The following is a 19,299-nucleotide window of genomic DNA, read 5'->3' on the forward strand; positions in this document are numbered from 1 at the left end:
TATACTTCTCCGGAGCAGTGACCCACTGATAGTGAAATTAACGGGAATAATATGGTCTTCATTCAGCTTTTCAAGTCTAAACCATAAAATAGTTCAAAGCAGTCCTTTAACTATTTTTCTTAATATCCACAGAATTAAAAATATGACTAATATTATTTAATAGCACGTCCTTCCTGATGTTCATCTAATCTTCCTTGCGTTCGCCTATGGTTTGGGCCTTGAAACAATTAATATTTGAAATAAAACAGAACCATAGGGGTATCTGCCATCAAAATAAGTTTCATCACAGAGTGCCCTGCCACTGGAATCCCCAGTGATCAGCTGTAATCTGTGGAGAACTGTTCAAGCGTTGCATTCCCCCACAGTGCCACCACAGGGTAAATGAGGCAGTACATGTTGCCCATTTTCTATCAGTGCACGGGTGTACTATGTCCTCCAGAGACACAGATGCTCTTTGTAGCATTTTAGAGTCTGGCTAATAGATGGGGTTGTTTTCTAGGTCAAACAACCCCTTTAATGTATTCAGAATCTAATGGCGTATTTCAAATTATGACCAAGACCTCTGAACGCTAGTATCACAAATACTACTAGTAAAATTAGTAATAATATTTATTGCAGTAATAAGAACAAAATCAAAAGTAGGATTTAAGTTTGGTTTACTCTCCACCGTGTCTTTCACTGTTATTAGATCACAAAACGTAGGGAGTCTTTTACACGAATTTATTAATACAATAACAGAACCACCTTTTTAACAAGATGCATTTATGTAGTTACCAGGGTTATTTATAGAGTCCTTTATAATAAACTGTGAATCCTCGGTCGGCGGTGCTAACACGTCAGGTAAGGCACTTTCACATCTTCATTTGCAGGAATTTCCACCTGTCACATCTCAGCTGATGTCACATCTTGGCTCTAAAATTTCCTCCAGTTCCTTGTTACCAAAAGATTAAATATGCAGTAAGGGCAACAACCTAACCTGTCACTCGAAACATTGGACACGTCAGATAGATAGATCTCCTCAACACAGACTCTAAGAACAACATCCGTCAGCCTGACACAATAGATGAGAATTATTTACACTGACAACTCATTTATCTCTCACTCCTATTTGTCTCTAGTCTTACTTTGGATATTGGTCAATAACCCTCTCTCAAATCACAACCCCCTCAAATTATTTTCATTTAATGAATTATTTTTATCATCATGAGTACACATTTTGCAAATGTGCAGAAATATATTGAATATAGTATATACATAAATATCTACCTTTACTCACTCAACATTCAAACAGAAAAATACGAGCAATTTCAACATGAGCAGATCCTAAATAATCTGTACAAATTTGAATCTGAAATAGCATTACAGGAGGGGGCCAGAAACCTCCCGTGGAGCAGAGGGGCATCATGCACACGGCCGTATAATGGCTTCATTATGTATGAAACTGTAATAGGGCTCCTATTTTAGTGAATGGGTCTCTACTGGACCACCGTGTGCCACCAATTTCATATGGAGGCATACAGAGGTTTTATTATGGAAAATCGTGCATGCTCTATTGAGTGCTGTAGGTATGAAGCTTTTAAGGGAGAATAACTCCCTACCTACAGTACCCGATGTAGCAGGTTACCGCATGGATGAGTAGCTGGTGGGCCCTAATGGAACTATCATTTTGTGGACATAACAAATATTTGAACATTGCTATCAATAAAATAAATCTACTGCAAAACATTCTAATTAATATTACTTCTACTTAAAAACCTGCAGTCATACAAAAGTACTTAAGGCCAAGACTAATACAAAAAGGCAATTAAATGTAATTGGGCCCATAGGTATATTTGTGCATATATAATATTCACATAACTATTATATCATTCAAATCCCCGCTCACAATGTTTGTATAAATATTAGATTTCATTGATAAGGGTAATTGACTTAAAGGGAATGCGTCGCTAGAAATGTATTTATTTTTTTTTGTTAAGCTGTTAGTATATAAATGATTACACATTGTTGTAATTTTTAAAAATTTTTCACAAGTCAGGAAATATTGTAAATTAGATTCTAATTTATAACATTTCCATGTGCTGGTCACTAGAGGGAGCAATTCCCAAAATTGCAGCATTGGCATGTGGTAAAGCAACCTCATTGCTTTATGCTGCAAAATTGGAGAAGGCACACTCGCTCTACTGTACTCAAACAATCCCCCCTCCTTTATCCTGGCTAGTGCCAGGAGAAAGGAGGGGGTTGAATGTTCAAACCTCCTACAATGTGTGCCGCCATTTTTTGCACTGTGTGCAGCCATTTCTGGTGTGTGGACATCGCGTTTGGCCCACCCTGCACCTACCCGAGGTAAACATGTACCCCAGTCCCTTGCAGGTTAGCCTCCAGCTCCTTGAACTGCCACGAGGAAGCTCTGGAGACAGGAGCCGCAGCGCTCGTGCCCTTCACAACTCCCCACACATGTCAGCAGCCTGAATCTGCCATACTCCCAGCTCTTTGCTGGATGACGGAGTACACACCATCATAATGAGCTGTAACCCAGCTCTCCCACTTGTCAGGTCAGGTCAGTGCAGTCATTGCACTGACCTCAATAGTGGGAAAGATGGGTTACAGATCAGTGATGATACATTTGATGCTACATTTTGTGACTGCGGCCCGAAGTGGTAGCGCCCCTACGCGCGTTTCGCCAAACTGGCGTACACTATCCCCTGAGGAAGCCAGTTTGGCGAAACGCGCGTCGGGGCGCTACCACTTCGGGCCGCAGTGCGGGATCACACACATACTCACCTCTATGGGTAAGCCTGCTACAAGAGTTATCTGTATTTTCAGTAGATCCTTCTGGATCTACATATGCTTGGGACATCTACTATTTCCTTCTTTTGGCCTACTGGCCGGACTTTGACCGTTCTTCCCTCATTTACTCCTATCTTGGCAATACAGGGTTTGCAATTTTCTGACTCTGGGCACTCATAAACACTTACTGATGTGATGTACTAAAATGTGCCTTTTAAAATGCATCTGTAGAAACACTGATAGGTTGATTATATGTCTTTAATCTACCATTGAGACATTTGATTTGTCTCTGGTCATTGTCATGCACATCAGAGCTATGGAATATATTTGTCGCAGGACACCCTAGACTCATGTGGTGATACAACCCACACTGTTCTTTTAGATCCCCTTAAATTTTAACTTATGCAATTTTGTGTTGTATGTCCCAATAAAAAAATTTTTTTTCTCATTACATTTGTGGCTTTCTGGCTTCTTGGACTTTAAAAAGTTTTTCTCAGTATTTATGAAGTTTGCCTTTAATATATAGTGGAGGTGCTCAGACACTTGATAGTGGCACCTAACCCGTTACGTAACCGGTTGAGTCTCTATATTTAAATAATGCTATAATGTGCTGTATATGCCATACCACAATACATAACATTGTAAGGAAGTTTTCCGGACTGCATCTATAGCTACACGTGTATGTGTACACGTGATCCATTTACTTTGTATCTGTCTTTTATTATAGTGAAGCAGATAACGGCAAGTTCTCCTCTGCTGGCATGTCTGTAATCTGTACAACCAAATCAATATTCACTACAGCAGATGAGAAGATCCCAAATCACACAGTTTACAAACTCCTGCTGTGTTCCTGCCTACAAAGATGTGTGCAAAATGAATAAGTCGGGCTTCAACTCCCCAAATGTCAGCACGTTCCAGTTCATTGCTATGATAGATAAACACTGCAAAGTTCACGGTACTGTCCATAGAACGTGTAAAATCAGAATGTCTCCAGGTTGCTGCAAACTTCAAACCAAAGGGTTTCGATTTATAAACATCTCATTAGAAATCCATGTTGGCGATCTTTGGCTATATTAATATAATCATTACATCGTTTATTAAATCTGTTCTCAGACTTTTTAGCAAAATGTAAAATATGTTTCCTATATAGCGCTACTACTCTTTATGAGGTCAGAGATAAAAATGCTGCTGTGTTGGTTTCAGCAACCTATGGTCTTTTGTTTAGGTACCCATCCATGCTCAAAATCCCACTGCCGCTTATTCAAGTAATTCTTCTAGCATAGAGACCGGCTTAGAAACTACATCATTGATCCATGTTAAATATGGTTTCAATTCAATATAATACAATAGGCAGGTAAACTGTACCCAATACCCATAATGTTTTAGGCATAAGGTCCTTTTTTTTTTTTAGAAACAAATATATTACGAAGCATATAGCAGAGCCGTGTGCCTGTACAGCGGCTGTACGGTTCAGTATTATACAGATGGATGGCCTTGTGTGATGATGTACGGGCTCCGTCGGGTGCTGGAATGTTGTAGCTATCTGTTTTTGCTGGGGGCGACCATATTGGATACGTACACTTCCTGTATTGTCAGCAGGATGTGTGTGCTTTATGGCAGCTGCAATGAAGGGAAGTTAATTGACAAATAAATGTTATACATAGATTATTAGACTCAAGAATGTGATGGATTACAGTGATCTCCCCCAGAGACCAGGTAGTGATAGGGGAGTTGCATACAGATTCTTATCTGTGTGCATAGCGTGCAGTGTTGTTATACTCCCTGATCTAGGCCTCCAACAGTACAATAGCGCTGTCATTAAATCCCCACCATGTGCTGACCTTGTCTCAGTCTACACAGTAAATCTGAGCTGCAGAAAACAGGAAAACGTCAGCCTATTGTGACTGCTCTCGTAGTCAGTTTGATAACTGGTTCATATTTCAAGAAGTTTTTCATGGATAAAGACATTAAAAAAAAAAAAAAATGTGTCATGAAAATTTGATTTAAATAATATGTCATTTTTTGACATGCATGATACAATTACTTAATTTTTGTTTTAAATTAATTAATGGGTGTAATTATCTTTATCAGTGATTCCCAACCTTAGTACAATGGGGAACCCCTAACATTTTTTTTTATATTAGTCTATGATTTTATATTTTGGCCAAGATTTGTTGACTGCTTTGCCTGTACCCATGGCAAACATCTATAACATAGTATGAAGGGCTGAAAAAAGACAAAAATCCATCCAGTTCAGTGTATTATGCTGCAATGTTGATCCAGAGAAAGACAAAAATCCAATGAGGAATGAAGCCAATTTTCCTCATCTTAAATATCATTAGAGATATATTTATACATAGATATTAGGTCACCAATGAGCCGCCTTTTTTGTAAACGAAATAACCCAAATTTTGATAATCTTTCTGGTACTGTAGTCCACCCATTCCATTGATTACTTAGTTTGCCCACCTTCGAACACGCTGCAGCTCTTCTATGTCTTTCTTGTGCACTGGTGCCCAAAACTGTACAAAATATTCCATGTGCAGTCTGACTAGTGACTTATAAAGTGGGAGAACTATTTTGTGCATCTATGCCCCTTCTGATGCACCACATGGACTTATGTGATGGGAAGCAGCTGCCTGACACTGGTTGCTACAGTTAAGTTTACTGTCAACTAAAATTCATAAGTCTTGTCCCATGTTAGTTTTAAGGTTTATTCACACGAAAGTTGAATACGTTCGTGTGACGGCCGTTAAAACAGCGGCCGTCACACACATGCATGTATTTCAATGGGGCCGATCACATGGCCGTTGTTTCAATCGACTGTGTGAAGGATCAGTTGAAAAATAGAATATGTCCTATTTTCTTCAGTTTTCGCGGATGCCTCCATAGACTCAAGTCTATGGGAATCCGTGAAAATGGGTCCCACACGGTTGAAACTCGGACGTGAAAAACTGCAGTTTTTTATGTCTGAGTTTCCCCACGTTTGTGTGAATAAGCCCTTTCCATTTAGTAAGTAATTTTGGCATACATTTTCCTTTCCCATGTGCATAACCTTGCATTTATAAGTGTTAAAACTTGTTTGCCACTTCTCTGCCCAAACCTCCAACTTATCCAGTTCCATCTGTAACAGAATACTGTCTTCCTTTGTGTTAATTACTTCACACAGTTTAGTATCATCTGCAAAAAAATATACTTTACTGTGTAATTGTAACATCCGTGGCCGCAGACCGCAGACTCCTCTTATCCTGCTGACACCTTCCTCCCCGGAGATGCCAGCACATGCGGCCGCCCTGGCCTGCAGAGACCACTAGGGTGCGCGTGCGAGCTCAGTCCCGGCCTTTAAGTGCCAGCGCACACACATGTTTAGAATTGTCTAATCACCCTGGACTATAAGAAGGGCTCTGCCCCTTCACTCATTGCCTGAGCGTTGTTGTGTCAGTCTAGCAAATGGTTCCTTGTGTTTTCCTGTTCCCAGTGTTCCCCTTTCTGCTACCTGTATCCCGTGCTACCTTGTTCCTGTGCCTTAAAAAATTTGGAGTTGTGTTGTGTCACACCACGCCTGGTGTCTGCTGCCAAGGTCCCATCTGAGCCTAGCCTTCGCTACTGTCTGTACTACCACAGGTACCCTTGCTCGGACTATAGACTTTAAATGATACACTGTTTGGTCAGCTGCTATCCCGCTAAGGTGGTACGGCCCAGTGGGTCCACATACCCACAGAACTTGACAGTAATCCCTCTACAAGGTTCCTAATAATTATGATAAGAATAGTGGCCAATATTGACTCCTGTGATACCCCACTAATAACGGTGACCCAATCTTAACCCCTTCGCGCTCAGGTCAGTAATAGTACGTCCTGCTAAGTAGAACGTTCGCGCTCAGGTCAGTACTATTACTGACCTGAGTAAACACGGCGCCATCTTTCCCCGGCGCGTGTCTGAGCTGTGATACCTGCTGTTTCCGACAGCAGGCTATCACAGCTTAGTGTGCAGGGACCGATCGCGGTGGTCCCCGCCGATTAACCCCTTAGAAGCCGCGTTCAATAGCGATCGCGGCTTCTTAGGGGTTAAGCTGCCATCGCCGGCCTGCTACACGATAGCGGGCCGTGATGGCTACTATGGCAACCAGAATCCTAACAATGGACTCTGGCTACACCATCGACGGAAGCCTAGTGGGTCCCGACAAAATCAGGACCCACTATGCTTGCTGTCAGCGAACAGCTGACAGCTCTAATACACTGCACTACGCATGTAGTGCAGTGTATTAGAATAGCGATCAGAGCCTCCTGCTCTCATGTCCCCTAGTGGGACAAAGTAAAAAAAGTGTGAAAAAGTAAAAAAAAGTTGTGTAAAAATAAGAAAATAAAAGATTTAAAAGTAATAAAAGTAAAAGTCCCCCTTTTTCCCTTATCAGTTCTTTATTATTAATAAAAATATATAAATAAACAAATAAACTATACATAATTGGTATCGCCGCGTCCGTAACGTCCTGAACTACAAAACGATGTCGTTATTTATCCCGCGCGGTGAACGCCGTAAGAGAAAATAATAATAAACCGTACCACAATCACAATTGTTTGGTCACTTCACCTCCCAAAAAATGGAATAAAAAGAGATCAAAAAGTCGCATGTACCTAAAAATGGTACTGATCGAAACTACAGTTCGTTACGCAAAAAATAAGTCCTCGCACGGCTTTCCTGATGGAAAAATAAAACAGTTATGGCTCTTAGAATAAGGTAACACAAAAAATAAATTATATTTTACAAAATGTATTTTATTGTGCAAACGCCATAAGACATAAAAAAAACCTATAAACATCTGGTATCGCCGTAATCGTATCGCCCCGCAGAATAAAGTGAATATGTCATTTATAGCGCACGGTGAACGCTGTAAAAAAAATTGAATAAAAAACAATAGTAAAATTGCTGTTTTTTTAGTCACCACGCCACTTAAAAATAGAATAAAAACTGATCAAAAAGCCGCATGCACCCCAAGAAAACTACAATGGATTCCTCAAGGGGTCTAGTTTCCAAAAAGGGGTCACTTTTGGGCGGTTTCCACTGTTTTAGCACCACAAGACCTCTTCAAACCGGACATGGTGCCTAATAAATTAAATTAAATTAATTAAATGTCACCTCTACTTTGCTCTAAATTCCTGTGAAACGCCTAAAGGGTTAATAAACTTTTTAAATGCTGTTGTGAATACTTTGAGGGGTCTAGTTTCTGAAATGGGGTGTTTGATAGGCGTGTCTAATATATGGGCCCCTCAAAGCAACTTCAGAACTGAGCTGGAAACTAAAAAATAAAATAAAAATGAGGCAATACTTCGCTTCTTACATTATACTGATAATGAGCCGTGCCCACCCCGAGATGACCCCAGTTTTGACCGTTTGTATAAACGGAGACCCCTATTAGACCGTTTCAGTGCCCGGTTTTCCCAGCATTCACCCCCGAGAAGTGTATTTCTATAGATGAATCCCTGGTACATTTGAAAGGGAGGCTTCAATTCCGCGAGTACCTGCCGCGTAAGAGGGCAAGGTATGGCGTGAAGATGTATAAGCTGTGCGAGAGTGCATCAGGGTATACCTACAAATTTAGGATATATGAAGGGAAGGCCACCAGTTCTCAGCCCCCAGAATGCCCCCCCTTACTGGGAGTTAATACAAAAATTGTGTGGGATTTGGTGCACCCACTGCTGGACCAGGGTTACCACCTCTACCTGGATAATTTTTATACCAGCGTCCCACTCTTCAACTGCCTCGCTTCCAGAAGTCCTGCGGCATGCGGCACTGCTAGAAGAAATCTGAGAGGCCTCCCTAAGACTCTGCAGGGCAAACGCTCAGAAGGGGTGAGAGCAGGGCACAATCTAGCAGCAACATATTGTGTGTCAAGTACAAGACCAGGGAGATGCCACACCAGTACCCATGTACCTGTACGAGGTACCAGTACAGGGACCCCCAAACTAGACTGCATCCTGGACTACAATAGGTACATGGGAAGGGTGGACTTGTCAGATCAAGTCCTGAAGCCTTACAGTACTTCTGGAAGCGGGGCCACAGGCATCGTACCAGGGCAACACTTTTTAGGAGAAGTTCCCCAAACTGGCAAGAAGGGAAAAAGTCAAAAGAGGTGCAGAGTCTGCTATAAGAGGGGGATCAGGAAGGACACAATATATCAATGTGACGCGTGTCCCGAAAAACCAGAGCTCTGTATGAAAGTGTGTTTTCAAATTTATCATCCATCCCTTTATTTTTAATTTACCCCAGTTTTACTCGCTCTGATCCACTTTGCACAGCTTACCCCTCCTCATCTTTCCCCTCTGAGCCCTGCTGTGTGCCCAGGCAGCTGATAACAGCCACATGTAGGGTATTGCCGTACCCGGGAGAGCCAACATTACAGTTTATGGGGTGTATATCTCCGGTGGCACATGCTGGGCACAATATATCGGACACTGCATGGCATATATATAGAAAATTGCAAATCTCACTCTGCACCATCTGCTGCGCATTATCTTTTACACAATACCTGTGGGGTCAAAATGCTCACTACACCTCTAGATGAATTCCTTAAGGGGTGTCGTTTTTAAAACGGGGTCACTTCTCGGGGGTTTCAACTGTACTGATACCTCAGGGGCTTCTGCACACACGACTTAGCACCAGAAAATTCCCAGTAGGCCACATGGTGGTCCTTTCCTTCTGAGCCCTCCCATGGGCCCAAACGGCAGTTTATCACCACAAATAGGGTATTGCCACACTCAGGACAAATTGGGCAACAAAATGCGGTATTTTATTCCTTGTGAAAATAAGAAATTTTGAGCCAAAACTACCTCTTATTGGAAAAAATATTTTTTTTTTTAATTCACAGTCCAATTCAAATAAATTCTGTGAAAAAACTGTGGGGTCTAAATGGTCACAACACCCATAAATAAATTCTTTGAGGGGTGTAGTTTCCAAAATGGGGTGACTTCTGGTGGGTTTCCATTGCTTTGATACCTTTGGGGCTCTGCAAATGCGACATGGCACCCGAAAATCAATCCAGCAAAATCTGGGCTCCAAAGAACACATAGCGCTCCTTTCCTTCTGAGGCCTCCCATGGGCCCAAACGGCAGTTTATCACCACAAATGGGGTATTGCCGCACTCAGGACAAATTGGGCAACAAATTGGGGTATTTTATTCCTTGTGAAAATAAGAAATTTTGAGCCAAAACTACCTCTTATTGGAAAAAATTTCATTATTTTGAATTCACAGCCCAATTCAAATAAATTCTGTGAAAAAACTGTGGGGTCTAAATGGTCACAACACCCATAAATAAATTCCTTGAGGGGTTTTGTTTCCAAAATGGGGTCACTTTTGGTGGGTTTCCATTGCTTTGATACCTCTGAGGCTCTGCAAATGCGACATGGCACCCGAAAACCAATACAGCAAAATCTGGACTCCAACAAACACATAGCGCTCCTTTCCTTCTGAGCCCTCCCATGGGCCCAAACGGCAGTTTATCACCACAAATGGGGTATTGCCGCACTCAGGACAAATTGGGCAACAAAATGGGGCATTTTGTTCCCTGTGAAAATAAGAAATTCTGATCAAAAATGACATCTTATTGGAAAAATTGTCATTCTTTTAATTTCACAGCCCAATTCAAATACGCGCTGTGAAAAAACTACGGGGTCAAAATGGTAACAATAACCATAAATTAATTCCTTGAGGGGTGCAGTTTCCAAAATGGGGTCAGTTTTGGGGGATTCCTACTGTTTTGGCACCTCAACACCTCTCCAAACCTGGCATGCTGCCTAAAATATATTCTAATAAAAAAGAGGCACCAAAATGCACTAGGTGCTTCTTTGCTTCTGGGGCTTGTGTTTTATTCCACGAGCGCACTAGAGCCACATGTGGGACATTTCTAAAAACTGAAGAATCTGGACAATACATATTTAGTTGTGTTTCTCTGGTAAAACCTTCTTTGTTACAGAAAAAAAATAGAATAAAATTGAAATTCAGAAATAAAAACGAAATTTGCAAATTTCACCTCCACTTTGCTTTAATTCCTGTGAAATTCCTGAAGGGTTAAAAAACTTTCTAAATGCTGTTTTGAATACTTTGAGGGGTCTAGTTTTTAAAATGGGGTGCTTGATGGGGGTTTCTAATACATAGGCCCATCAAAGCCACTTCAGAACTGAACAGGTACCTTAAAAAAAAGGCTTTTGAAATTTTCTTAAAAATATGAGAAATTGCTGTTTATGTTCTAAGCCTTGTAACGTCCAAGAAAAATAAAATAATGTTCAAAAAACGATGCCAATCTAAAGTAGACATATGGGAAATGTGAACTAGTAACTATTTTGGGTGGTATAACCGTCTGTTTTTCAAGCAGATGCATTTAAATTCTGAAAAATGCTATTTTTTCTAAATTTTCTCTAAATTTTGCAATTTTTCTCAAATAAAGACTGAATATATCGACCAAATTTTACCACGAACATGAAGCCCAAAGTGTCACGAGAAAACAATCTCGGAATCGCTTGCATAGGTTTAAGCATTCCGACGTTATTACCACATAAAGTGAAATATGTCAGATTTCAAAAATGGGCTCTGAGCCTTAAGGCCCAAACTAGGCTGCGTCCTTAAGGGGTTAATATGTTGTGTACTATTAATAACCACTCTCAGTTTTCTATCACTGAGCCAGTTATGTACCCACTTACACACATTTTCCCCCTACATTCTCTATCTCATTACCAACTTTTTATGCAAAAGTGTATCAAACGCTTTGGAAAAAACAAGATATACAGTATGAATTCTAATTACTCCACCCAATCCAGTAAATAACTTACCTCCTCATAGAAGCTGATCAGATTAGTTTGATAGGACCGATCCATCATAAACCCATGCTGTTATGGAGTTCTACATTTATTCTCATTGAGATATTCCAGGATATCATCTCTTAGAAAACCTTCAAACATTTTACCCATAATTGAGGTTAAATTGACAGGCCTATAGTTTCCGGGCTCACTTTTTGACCTCCTTTTGAATATTAGCACCACATTTGTTATGCGATAGTCCTGTGGAACAGACCCTGCCATTATAGAATCCCCTAATATTAGGAATAATGGTCTGTCTATCACTGCACTTAATTCCGTATGGGTATACAGGATATGCCATCTGGAGCCGGTGATTTGTCTATTTTAATCTTTTTAATCTTCCTGGGTCAGACAGGTGACATTTAATGGAGAATTTACTTTATCCCTCTGCATTTCACCTGACATTTCATTTTCATACGTGAACACCTCCAGTTTTAGCCTTTTTACTATTTATAGAATTGAAGAACATTTTGTGGATAGCTTTACTCTTTTTTGGCATCTCTTTTTTGACAGTCTCTCTGTCTCCAGCTATGCTGTCCTTGTCTTTTTTTTTTTTACGTAATTATTTTTTTCCTTACAGCTTTCTAATACTTCTTCTCTGCCTTACTGTTTTAGTATTTTAAATCCTTACTTTTTTATTTATTGCCCCCTTACATTTTTATTTATCTACATTGGTTTTCTCCAGTTTCTAAGGGCCTGTTCAAATCAGCGTTGGCTGTCCGTTCCGGGGTTTAGTCGGAGGTTTCCATCGGGTGAACCCCGCAACGGAAAGTCCAAACTGAAACACAGCTTCCGTTTCAGTCACCCTTGATATCAATGGTTTGTCACCATTCCGGCAGGTTTCCGTTTTAATGAATCAATAGCGGAGTCGACTGCGCTATTGATTCCGTCAGAAAAACGGAAACCTGCCGGAATGGTGATGAACAGAAACCATTAGCAATGTTTCCGTCACCATTGATATCAATGGTGACGGAAACGGAAGCTGTGGTTTCAGTTTGACTTTCCGTTGCGGGGTTCTCCCGACGGAAACCTCAGACGGAACCCCGGAACGGAAAGCCAACGCTGATGTGAACAGGCCCTAACCCTTTTACTCCTAGAAGGTATGTACCTCTCCCAATGAAAATGTAAAATGCATTTAGTGTCTGAACTCTTATTTTAGAAGACACTGTCCCAGTCAATGACGTTAAGAGCATCTCTGCTAATTTAATTTTGCCTTCCTGAAGTGTTTTTGTGGCTCCTCGACAAAACATCCTATTAAAAAACAATTGTCCTGAATTGTGAACTTTAGAAAGGACATTTTATTAAGGCAAAATTCTGCACTTTCTGGTTTTTACAATCCTTTCTGAACCATCTTTAACCCTGTAGGTTAATTGCCCAGTCAGCAGGTGGAGTTTAAAGGCTGAGATTGCCAGCTGTGCTGTAAAAGTGACAGCTCTTGCTGCTGATGTCATTTGGGGAGCCGTTAACCAGGATCCAAGGAACACCACCATAAATGGATCTATCAATGTAATGTCTGGATAGTATCTATGTAATCCAAGGGTCTCTTAAGAACAAAGCACTTCATATTTAGTAGACCAAGTTTCTGCAGTATTAAGGAAGAAGGAATACTACATACAGGAGGCCACAAAATAGAGAGTGTTACGATTAAAATTTCTACAGGTAAAACTCCACTTGCATAGAATGCACCATTCACCCAGCAACTGAAGCAATAGAAATAAGAAGCATTTGATCAATGTATAATGAGAAAATTACATATTTATTTATTTTTGTTCAAAGATTTATTGCAGCTACACCAGTTAGGGCCTGTTCACATCAGCTTTGCCCTTCCGTTGAGGGTTTCCATCGGAGGTTTCCGTCGGGTTAACCCCTCAACGGAAAGGCAAATGGAAACCTTAGGTTCCGTTTGCATCACCATTAATCTCAATGGTGACAGAAACATTGCTAAAGGTTTCCGTTTGTCACTGTTGTGACAGGGTTCCGTTGTTTTGATCAGGGGTTAACCCGACGGAAACCTCCGATGGAACCCCTCAACGGAAGGGCAACGGTGATGTGAACACAGCCTTACAGAAATAAATTAGAAAGAAAAAAAGGAACATAAACTATTAGGAACAAATGGACAAAATGAAAGAAAATCATGTTTTTTTATTGTAAAACATTGTTTACATTTTTTTGTGCTTTTTTTTTTTTTTTAATCTGGAATTTTTTCAGTTTTCAAACTGGCCACTAGAGCAATGGTCTGATGCTTCCTGTTTTCTCTAGCTCACTTGTCAGCTTGGCTGTATAGACTGGGACAGACTGAGCAGAGTAATATTATTATTAATATAGGCAGTGGCGGATCATCATTAGGATGGTTCAGGCAGCCGCCTAGGGCCCAAGGCTGCCAGGGGGCCCATGGTCGCCCGAACCACATGGGTCCCCTCATGCCGGTGGCGTCACTAGCACCAAAGGAGGCCCTGGTGCTAGCGGAAGCCACATTCACTTGTATCTGAGTCCTCAGGACTCAGATACAAATTAATATTATATTATAGGCTGCAGGCAGCGTTAGGACTGCAGCCTATAAGGCGCTGGGAAGACTCCCTGTGCGGCCGGCGTGATGACGTACTGCATCACGCCGGTCTGCGCATGCGTCCGACCCGGAGGATGCACATGCGTCCAGCCAGATCGGCCGTCGCGGGAACGGGGCAAGGTAAGTGCAATGTCTTTTTTTTTTAGGGGGGGTAGTGCTGTGTAGCCCTATATAATGGCGGGAGCACTGTGTGGCCCTATATACAAACGGGGGAGCACTGTGTGCACTATATACAAGGGGGGAGGGGAGCTCTGTTTGGCCCTATATACATAGGGGGAGTGCTGTGTAGCACTATATACAAGGGGGGAGAGCTGTGTGGCCCTATATACAAAGGGGGGGGAGTGCTGTGTAGCACTTTATACAAGTGGGGAGCGCTGTGTGGCCCTATATACAAAGGAGGGGAGTGCTGTGTAACACTATATACAAGGGGGGAGAGTGCTGTGTAGCCCTATATGCAAGGGGGAGCGCTGTGTTGCCCTATATACATAGGGGGAGCGCTGTGTGACACTATATACAAGGGGGAGCGCTGTGTGGCCCTATATACAAGGGGGAAAGCACTGTGTGGCCCTATATCCAAGCGGGAATGCGGTATGACACTATATACAAGGGGGAGCCCTGTGTGGCCCTATATGCAAGTTGGGGAGTGCTGTGTATCCCTATATACAAGGGGGGAAGCTCTGTGTGGCGCTATATACAAAGGGGGGAGCGATGTGAGGCCCATATATGGACAGTGATGTCGGGAGGAGAGAAAGAGTCCAAGGCAGAGTGCTAGCAGCTCTGCTCCAGGACTCCGTCTCTGGTGAAGCCCCTGACATCACTGTCCAAATATGCAACGTCATCCCAGAGGGAAGGACTACGCAAGTATTGTGACATTGACATTGTGATGCGTTGGAAACTCCCATAGACTTCTGTGGGAGAGTCCTTGCCGTAATTACTGACAAGAATAGGACAGGTTCTATCATTTTTTTTTCAGCATGGACACCCATCAGTAAAAATACTGAAAGGTGTCCGTGGCCAATAGAAATGAATGGGTCCGTAATTACTGTCAGTAATTACTGATGAAAAATACAGTCGTGTAAATGGGCCTTAACTAACTCTGCAGTAGACATTGCAGACATATGGCAGTTTAAGGTAACTTGGCACTATGGAAAATCCAGCTGTTTCTTTTTGGAAGTATATTATAAAACAAATCATCACCAATATGCCAATCTGCTTGCACGCTAATTATAAATATGTTCCTTCATTGTTGAGTACTAAGGGATCCAAACTGAAAAAATATTCATGGTATTATGTCTATAAACAATGAGCAATAGATGGCACAGACAGCTGCTGGTAAGTGTTTATGTGTACCATGGGGGCATGCTGGTGCCCGCTGATGATGCTCAGGTGGTTTGCTAAATACAGAAAATTCAGTGTGATATGGCTTTACATAGTAACCTGTGAAGCAGCTGTGCGCAGTACCTCCCACAAGACAGCAGTGATTAGAACCATTAGCACTACTAGACTAGGTTCACACCACATTTTTTTGTATCCTGTCAAAAGTTACAGTTGTTTTTTAAAGATTAGAAAAGAAGATGCCTTAAACCCCTTCACGACAGCCATATGGCTACATAAGTTCCTACTGCAGATGCCCTGTGCAGTTGTTACGTATATAAACGTTGGCAGCCTGCAACGAGGTTTAATGTGTGCAGTATTGCTTCAGTGTGAGCAGCGCTGCACTTTCCTGTCTTCCGCCTCTCTACACAAGTGCCGACATCTCTCCCCCATAGTTTGATCAAACAACCATGTGTTTGATCACAATTAGTGGGCTTAGAAGTACAGCGCTGCACACACTGAAGCAGTGCTGCACTTTCCTGTCCCGCGGGTCTCTCCCAAATGGAGTCTCCCGCCAGAGCATGGCAAGCGCTCTGGCAGGGGACTACTGTCTTGGGAAAGCCGTTGACGTCACTGTCCATATATGAGATGCCGGAATACACTCCCCCTCTAGATAGTCCCCCCCTTTAGATTGCACACCACACTCCCTGTAGATAGTGCCACCCCCTGTAGATAGCGTCACCCCATGTAGATAGTGCTACCCCCTTGTAGATGTCACCACCCCCTTGTAGATGGCGCCAGCCTTCCTGTAGATAGCACCCTCCCTGTAGATAGCACCCCCCCTGTAGATAACACCCTCCCTGTAGATAGCAACTCCTGTAGATAGCACCCTCCCTGTAGATAGCACCCTCCTTGTAGATAGCAACCCCTGTAGATAGCACCCCCTTGTAGATAGCACCCTCCCTGTAGATAGCACCCACCCTGTAGATAGCACCCACACTGTAGATAGCGCCACTGAAGCTTCCTCTAGGAGCGGAATCCCCAGCGTTGCCGACACTTTGACCGGGGATTGTGCTCCTAGAGGGAGCCCCTAACGTCACTGTCCATATATGGACAGTGACATCAGGAGCTCCTCCGGGAGTGGAATCCCCGGCCAGAGTGTCGGCAACACTGGAGATTCTGCTCCTAGAGGGAGCTTCAGTGGCGCTATCTACTGGGGGCTGCAATCTACAGGGAGGGTGCTATCTACAGGGAGGATGGCGCCATCTACAAGGGAAATGTATGGACAGTGATGTCAGGGGCTCCCCTGGGAAATCCCCAGCCAGAGTGTCGGCAACGCTCTGGCCGAGGACTCCACTCCTAGACGGAGCTTCAGTAGTGCTATCTACAAGGAGGGGTGCTATCTACAGGGGGTGGCGCTATCTACACGGGGTGATGCTATTTAAAGGGAGTGATGCTATCTACAGGGGGTGTGGTGTTATCTACATGGGCACTGTGGCACTATATAGAAACTGTGGCACTATATAGGCACTACAGTGCCTATGTAGATAGCGCCTGTCTCCCCTGTAGATAGTGCCCATATAGTGCCACAGTGCCCACTGTAGATAGTGCCCACATAGATATGTGATTGACACCTTAAAGGACAAATGATTTCAGCTTCATGTTAATCAAACACAGCAGGAAATAATTTATGAATGACATAAACTTGACATAGAAAAACATTATACACAATAGCGTAGCTATGGGGGGTGCAGATGCAGCATTTGGGCCCTATAGAGGAAGGGATTAATAGCACTATTTCTATTTTTGCAGATGACACCAAGCTATGTAATATAGTTCAGACTATGGAAGATGTTCATGAATTACAGGCAGATTTAAACAAACTAAGTGTTTGGGCGTCCACTTGGCAAATGAAGTTTAATGTAGATAAATGTAAAGTTATGCATCTGGGTACCAACAACCTGCATGCATCATATGTCCTAGGGGGCGCTACACTGGCGGATTCACTTGTTGAGAAGGATCTGGGTGTACTTGTAAATCATAAACTCAATAACAGCATGCAGTGTCAATCAGCTGCTTCAAAGGCCAGCAGGATATTGTCGTGTATTAAAAGAGGCATGGACTCGCGGGACAGGGATGTAATAATGCCACTTTACAAAGCATTAGTGAGGCCTCATCTAGAATATGCAGTTCAGTTCTGGGCTCCAGTTCATAGAAAGGATGCCCTGGAGTTGGAAAAAATACAAAGAAGAGCAACGAAGCTAATAAGGGGCATGGAGAATTTAAGTTATGAGGAAAGATTGAAAGAATGAAACCTATTTAGCCTTGAAAAAAGACGACTAAGGGGGGACATGATTAACTTATATAAATATATTAATGGCACATACAAAAAATATGGTGATATCCTGTTCCTTGTAAAACCCGCTCAAAAAACAAGGGGGCACTCCCTCCGTCTGGAGAAAAAAAGGTTCAAGCTGCAGAGGCGACAAGGCTTCTTTACAGTGAGAACTGTGAATCTATGGAATAGACACCGCAGGAGCTGGTCACAGCAGGGACAGTAGATGGCTTTAAAAAAGGCTTAGATAATTTCCTAGAACAAAAAAATATTAGCTCCTATGTGTAGAAATTTTTCCTTCCCTTTTCCTTTCCCTTGGTTGAACTTGATGGACATGTGTCTTTTTTCAGCCGTACTAACTATGTAACTATGTAACTATGTAACTCCTCAGCCTCCCAGCCTGAGTGGTAGAAGAAGGTGTCACTCTATCAGACTTAGGAGCAGGTGCAGACTGACTAACCACGGGCGTCGACACAGAAGCTGTGTCTGGCAGTAATCCTGTGTCATATGCAAATTAATGTAGAAGTGTCCGCTGGGTGTGTCTTCTGCAGGGATGTGTTGATCTTAGCGGTAACCCCTCCCATTTAGGTTTGATTGACGTTTTTGACATCTCCTGCGTCATCCCCTGATCCCTGCATAGACAACAATTAAGCCTAGATGGGAGGTGTTGCCGCTGAGGTCGCAGGACCGTTCTCTGCTGAAGAATCGCCCAACAGATACTTCTAAAGTAATTTGCATACGGCATAGGAGTTATTAAAACGTTTTTTAAGGCACTCTTTATCATTGCTGACATACATAGGTCTGTTCAGAAATGGCTCTCTAGCCCCTATATAGCAGTGATAGCAGTTTAGGGCAGTCAAAACTGCTGACAGGTTCCCTTTTAATTGTAGTCAGGAAATTTTGAAATCTTGGTTGTACCCTCCTTTTACTTTATCAGGGATAGTAAGTGGCTTTTATCCTAGTAGTTCTACAATGGTTTACTGCATCTATCACTAATGATTTTCAGGAAAAATGTAGGGTACGTGGGTGTTGATAGTGTGGCAGAAATCTTTTCCAAAAATGCTGCAAAACATCATGTAAATATAATAAAATATTTCTGGTTGTGCCGCAATTGTGGTTATGGTTTGGAATAAAAGAAAGTTCTAGGAAATGTTCTCTATGAGAACAACTGCTCAAAAAGGACCACAGATAGGTCATGCTGTGGTAATGTTATAATGTAATGTTAAATACCATTAAATATATATAGTATAATGGTATATATGGTAAATTACCTGCCCTTAGGAATGTGTTTTTTAAGTGCGCCTGTGAATGGCCATGTATCCTTATACCTATAGTCAAATAATATGGATTTTTATAGCCCATATGCAATGTTTCCACCCTCCATTAAGGTATTTTACAAGCAGCATGAAAAGCTTTGCTCATCTGTATATGGACCTGTGATCTAGGA

At 42.2% G+C, this 19,299-nt stretch overlaps 1 protein-coding gene across 1 annotated transcript in view; it reads right to left on the bottom strand.

Annotated features, from left to right (window-relative positions):
* The window catches only part of XKR4 (XK related 4), a 301,060-nt gene that overhangs the window by 13,810 nt on the left and 267,951 nt on the right, over positions 1-19,299 (bottom strand). The gene's annotated exons all lie outside the window — the stretch shown is intronic.

This window comes from Rhinoderma darwinii, chromosome 5, assembly GCF_050947455.1.
Source record: "Rhinoderma darwinii isolate aRhiDar2 chromosome 5, aRhiDar2.hap1, whole genome shotgun sequence".
NCBI lineage: Eukaryota > Metazoa > Chordata > Amphibia > Anura > Rhinodermatidae > Rhinoderma > Rhinoderma darwinii.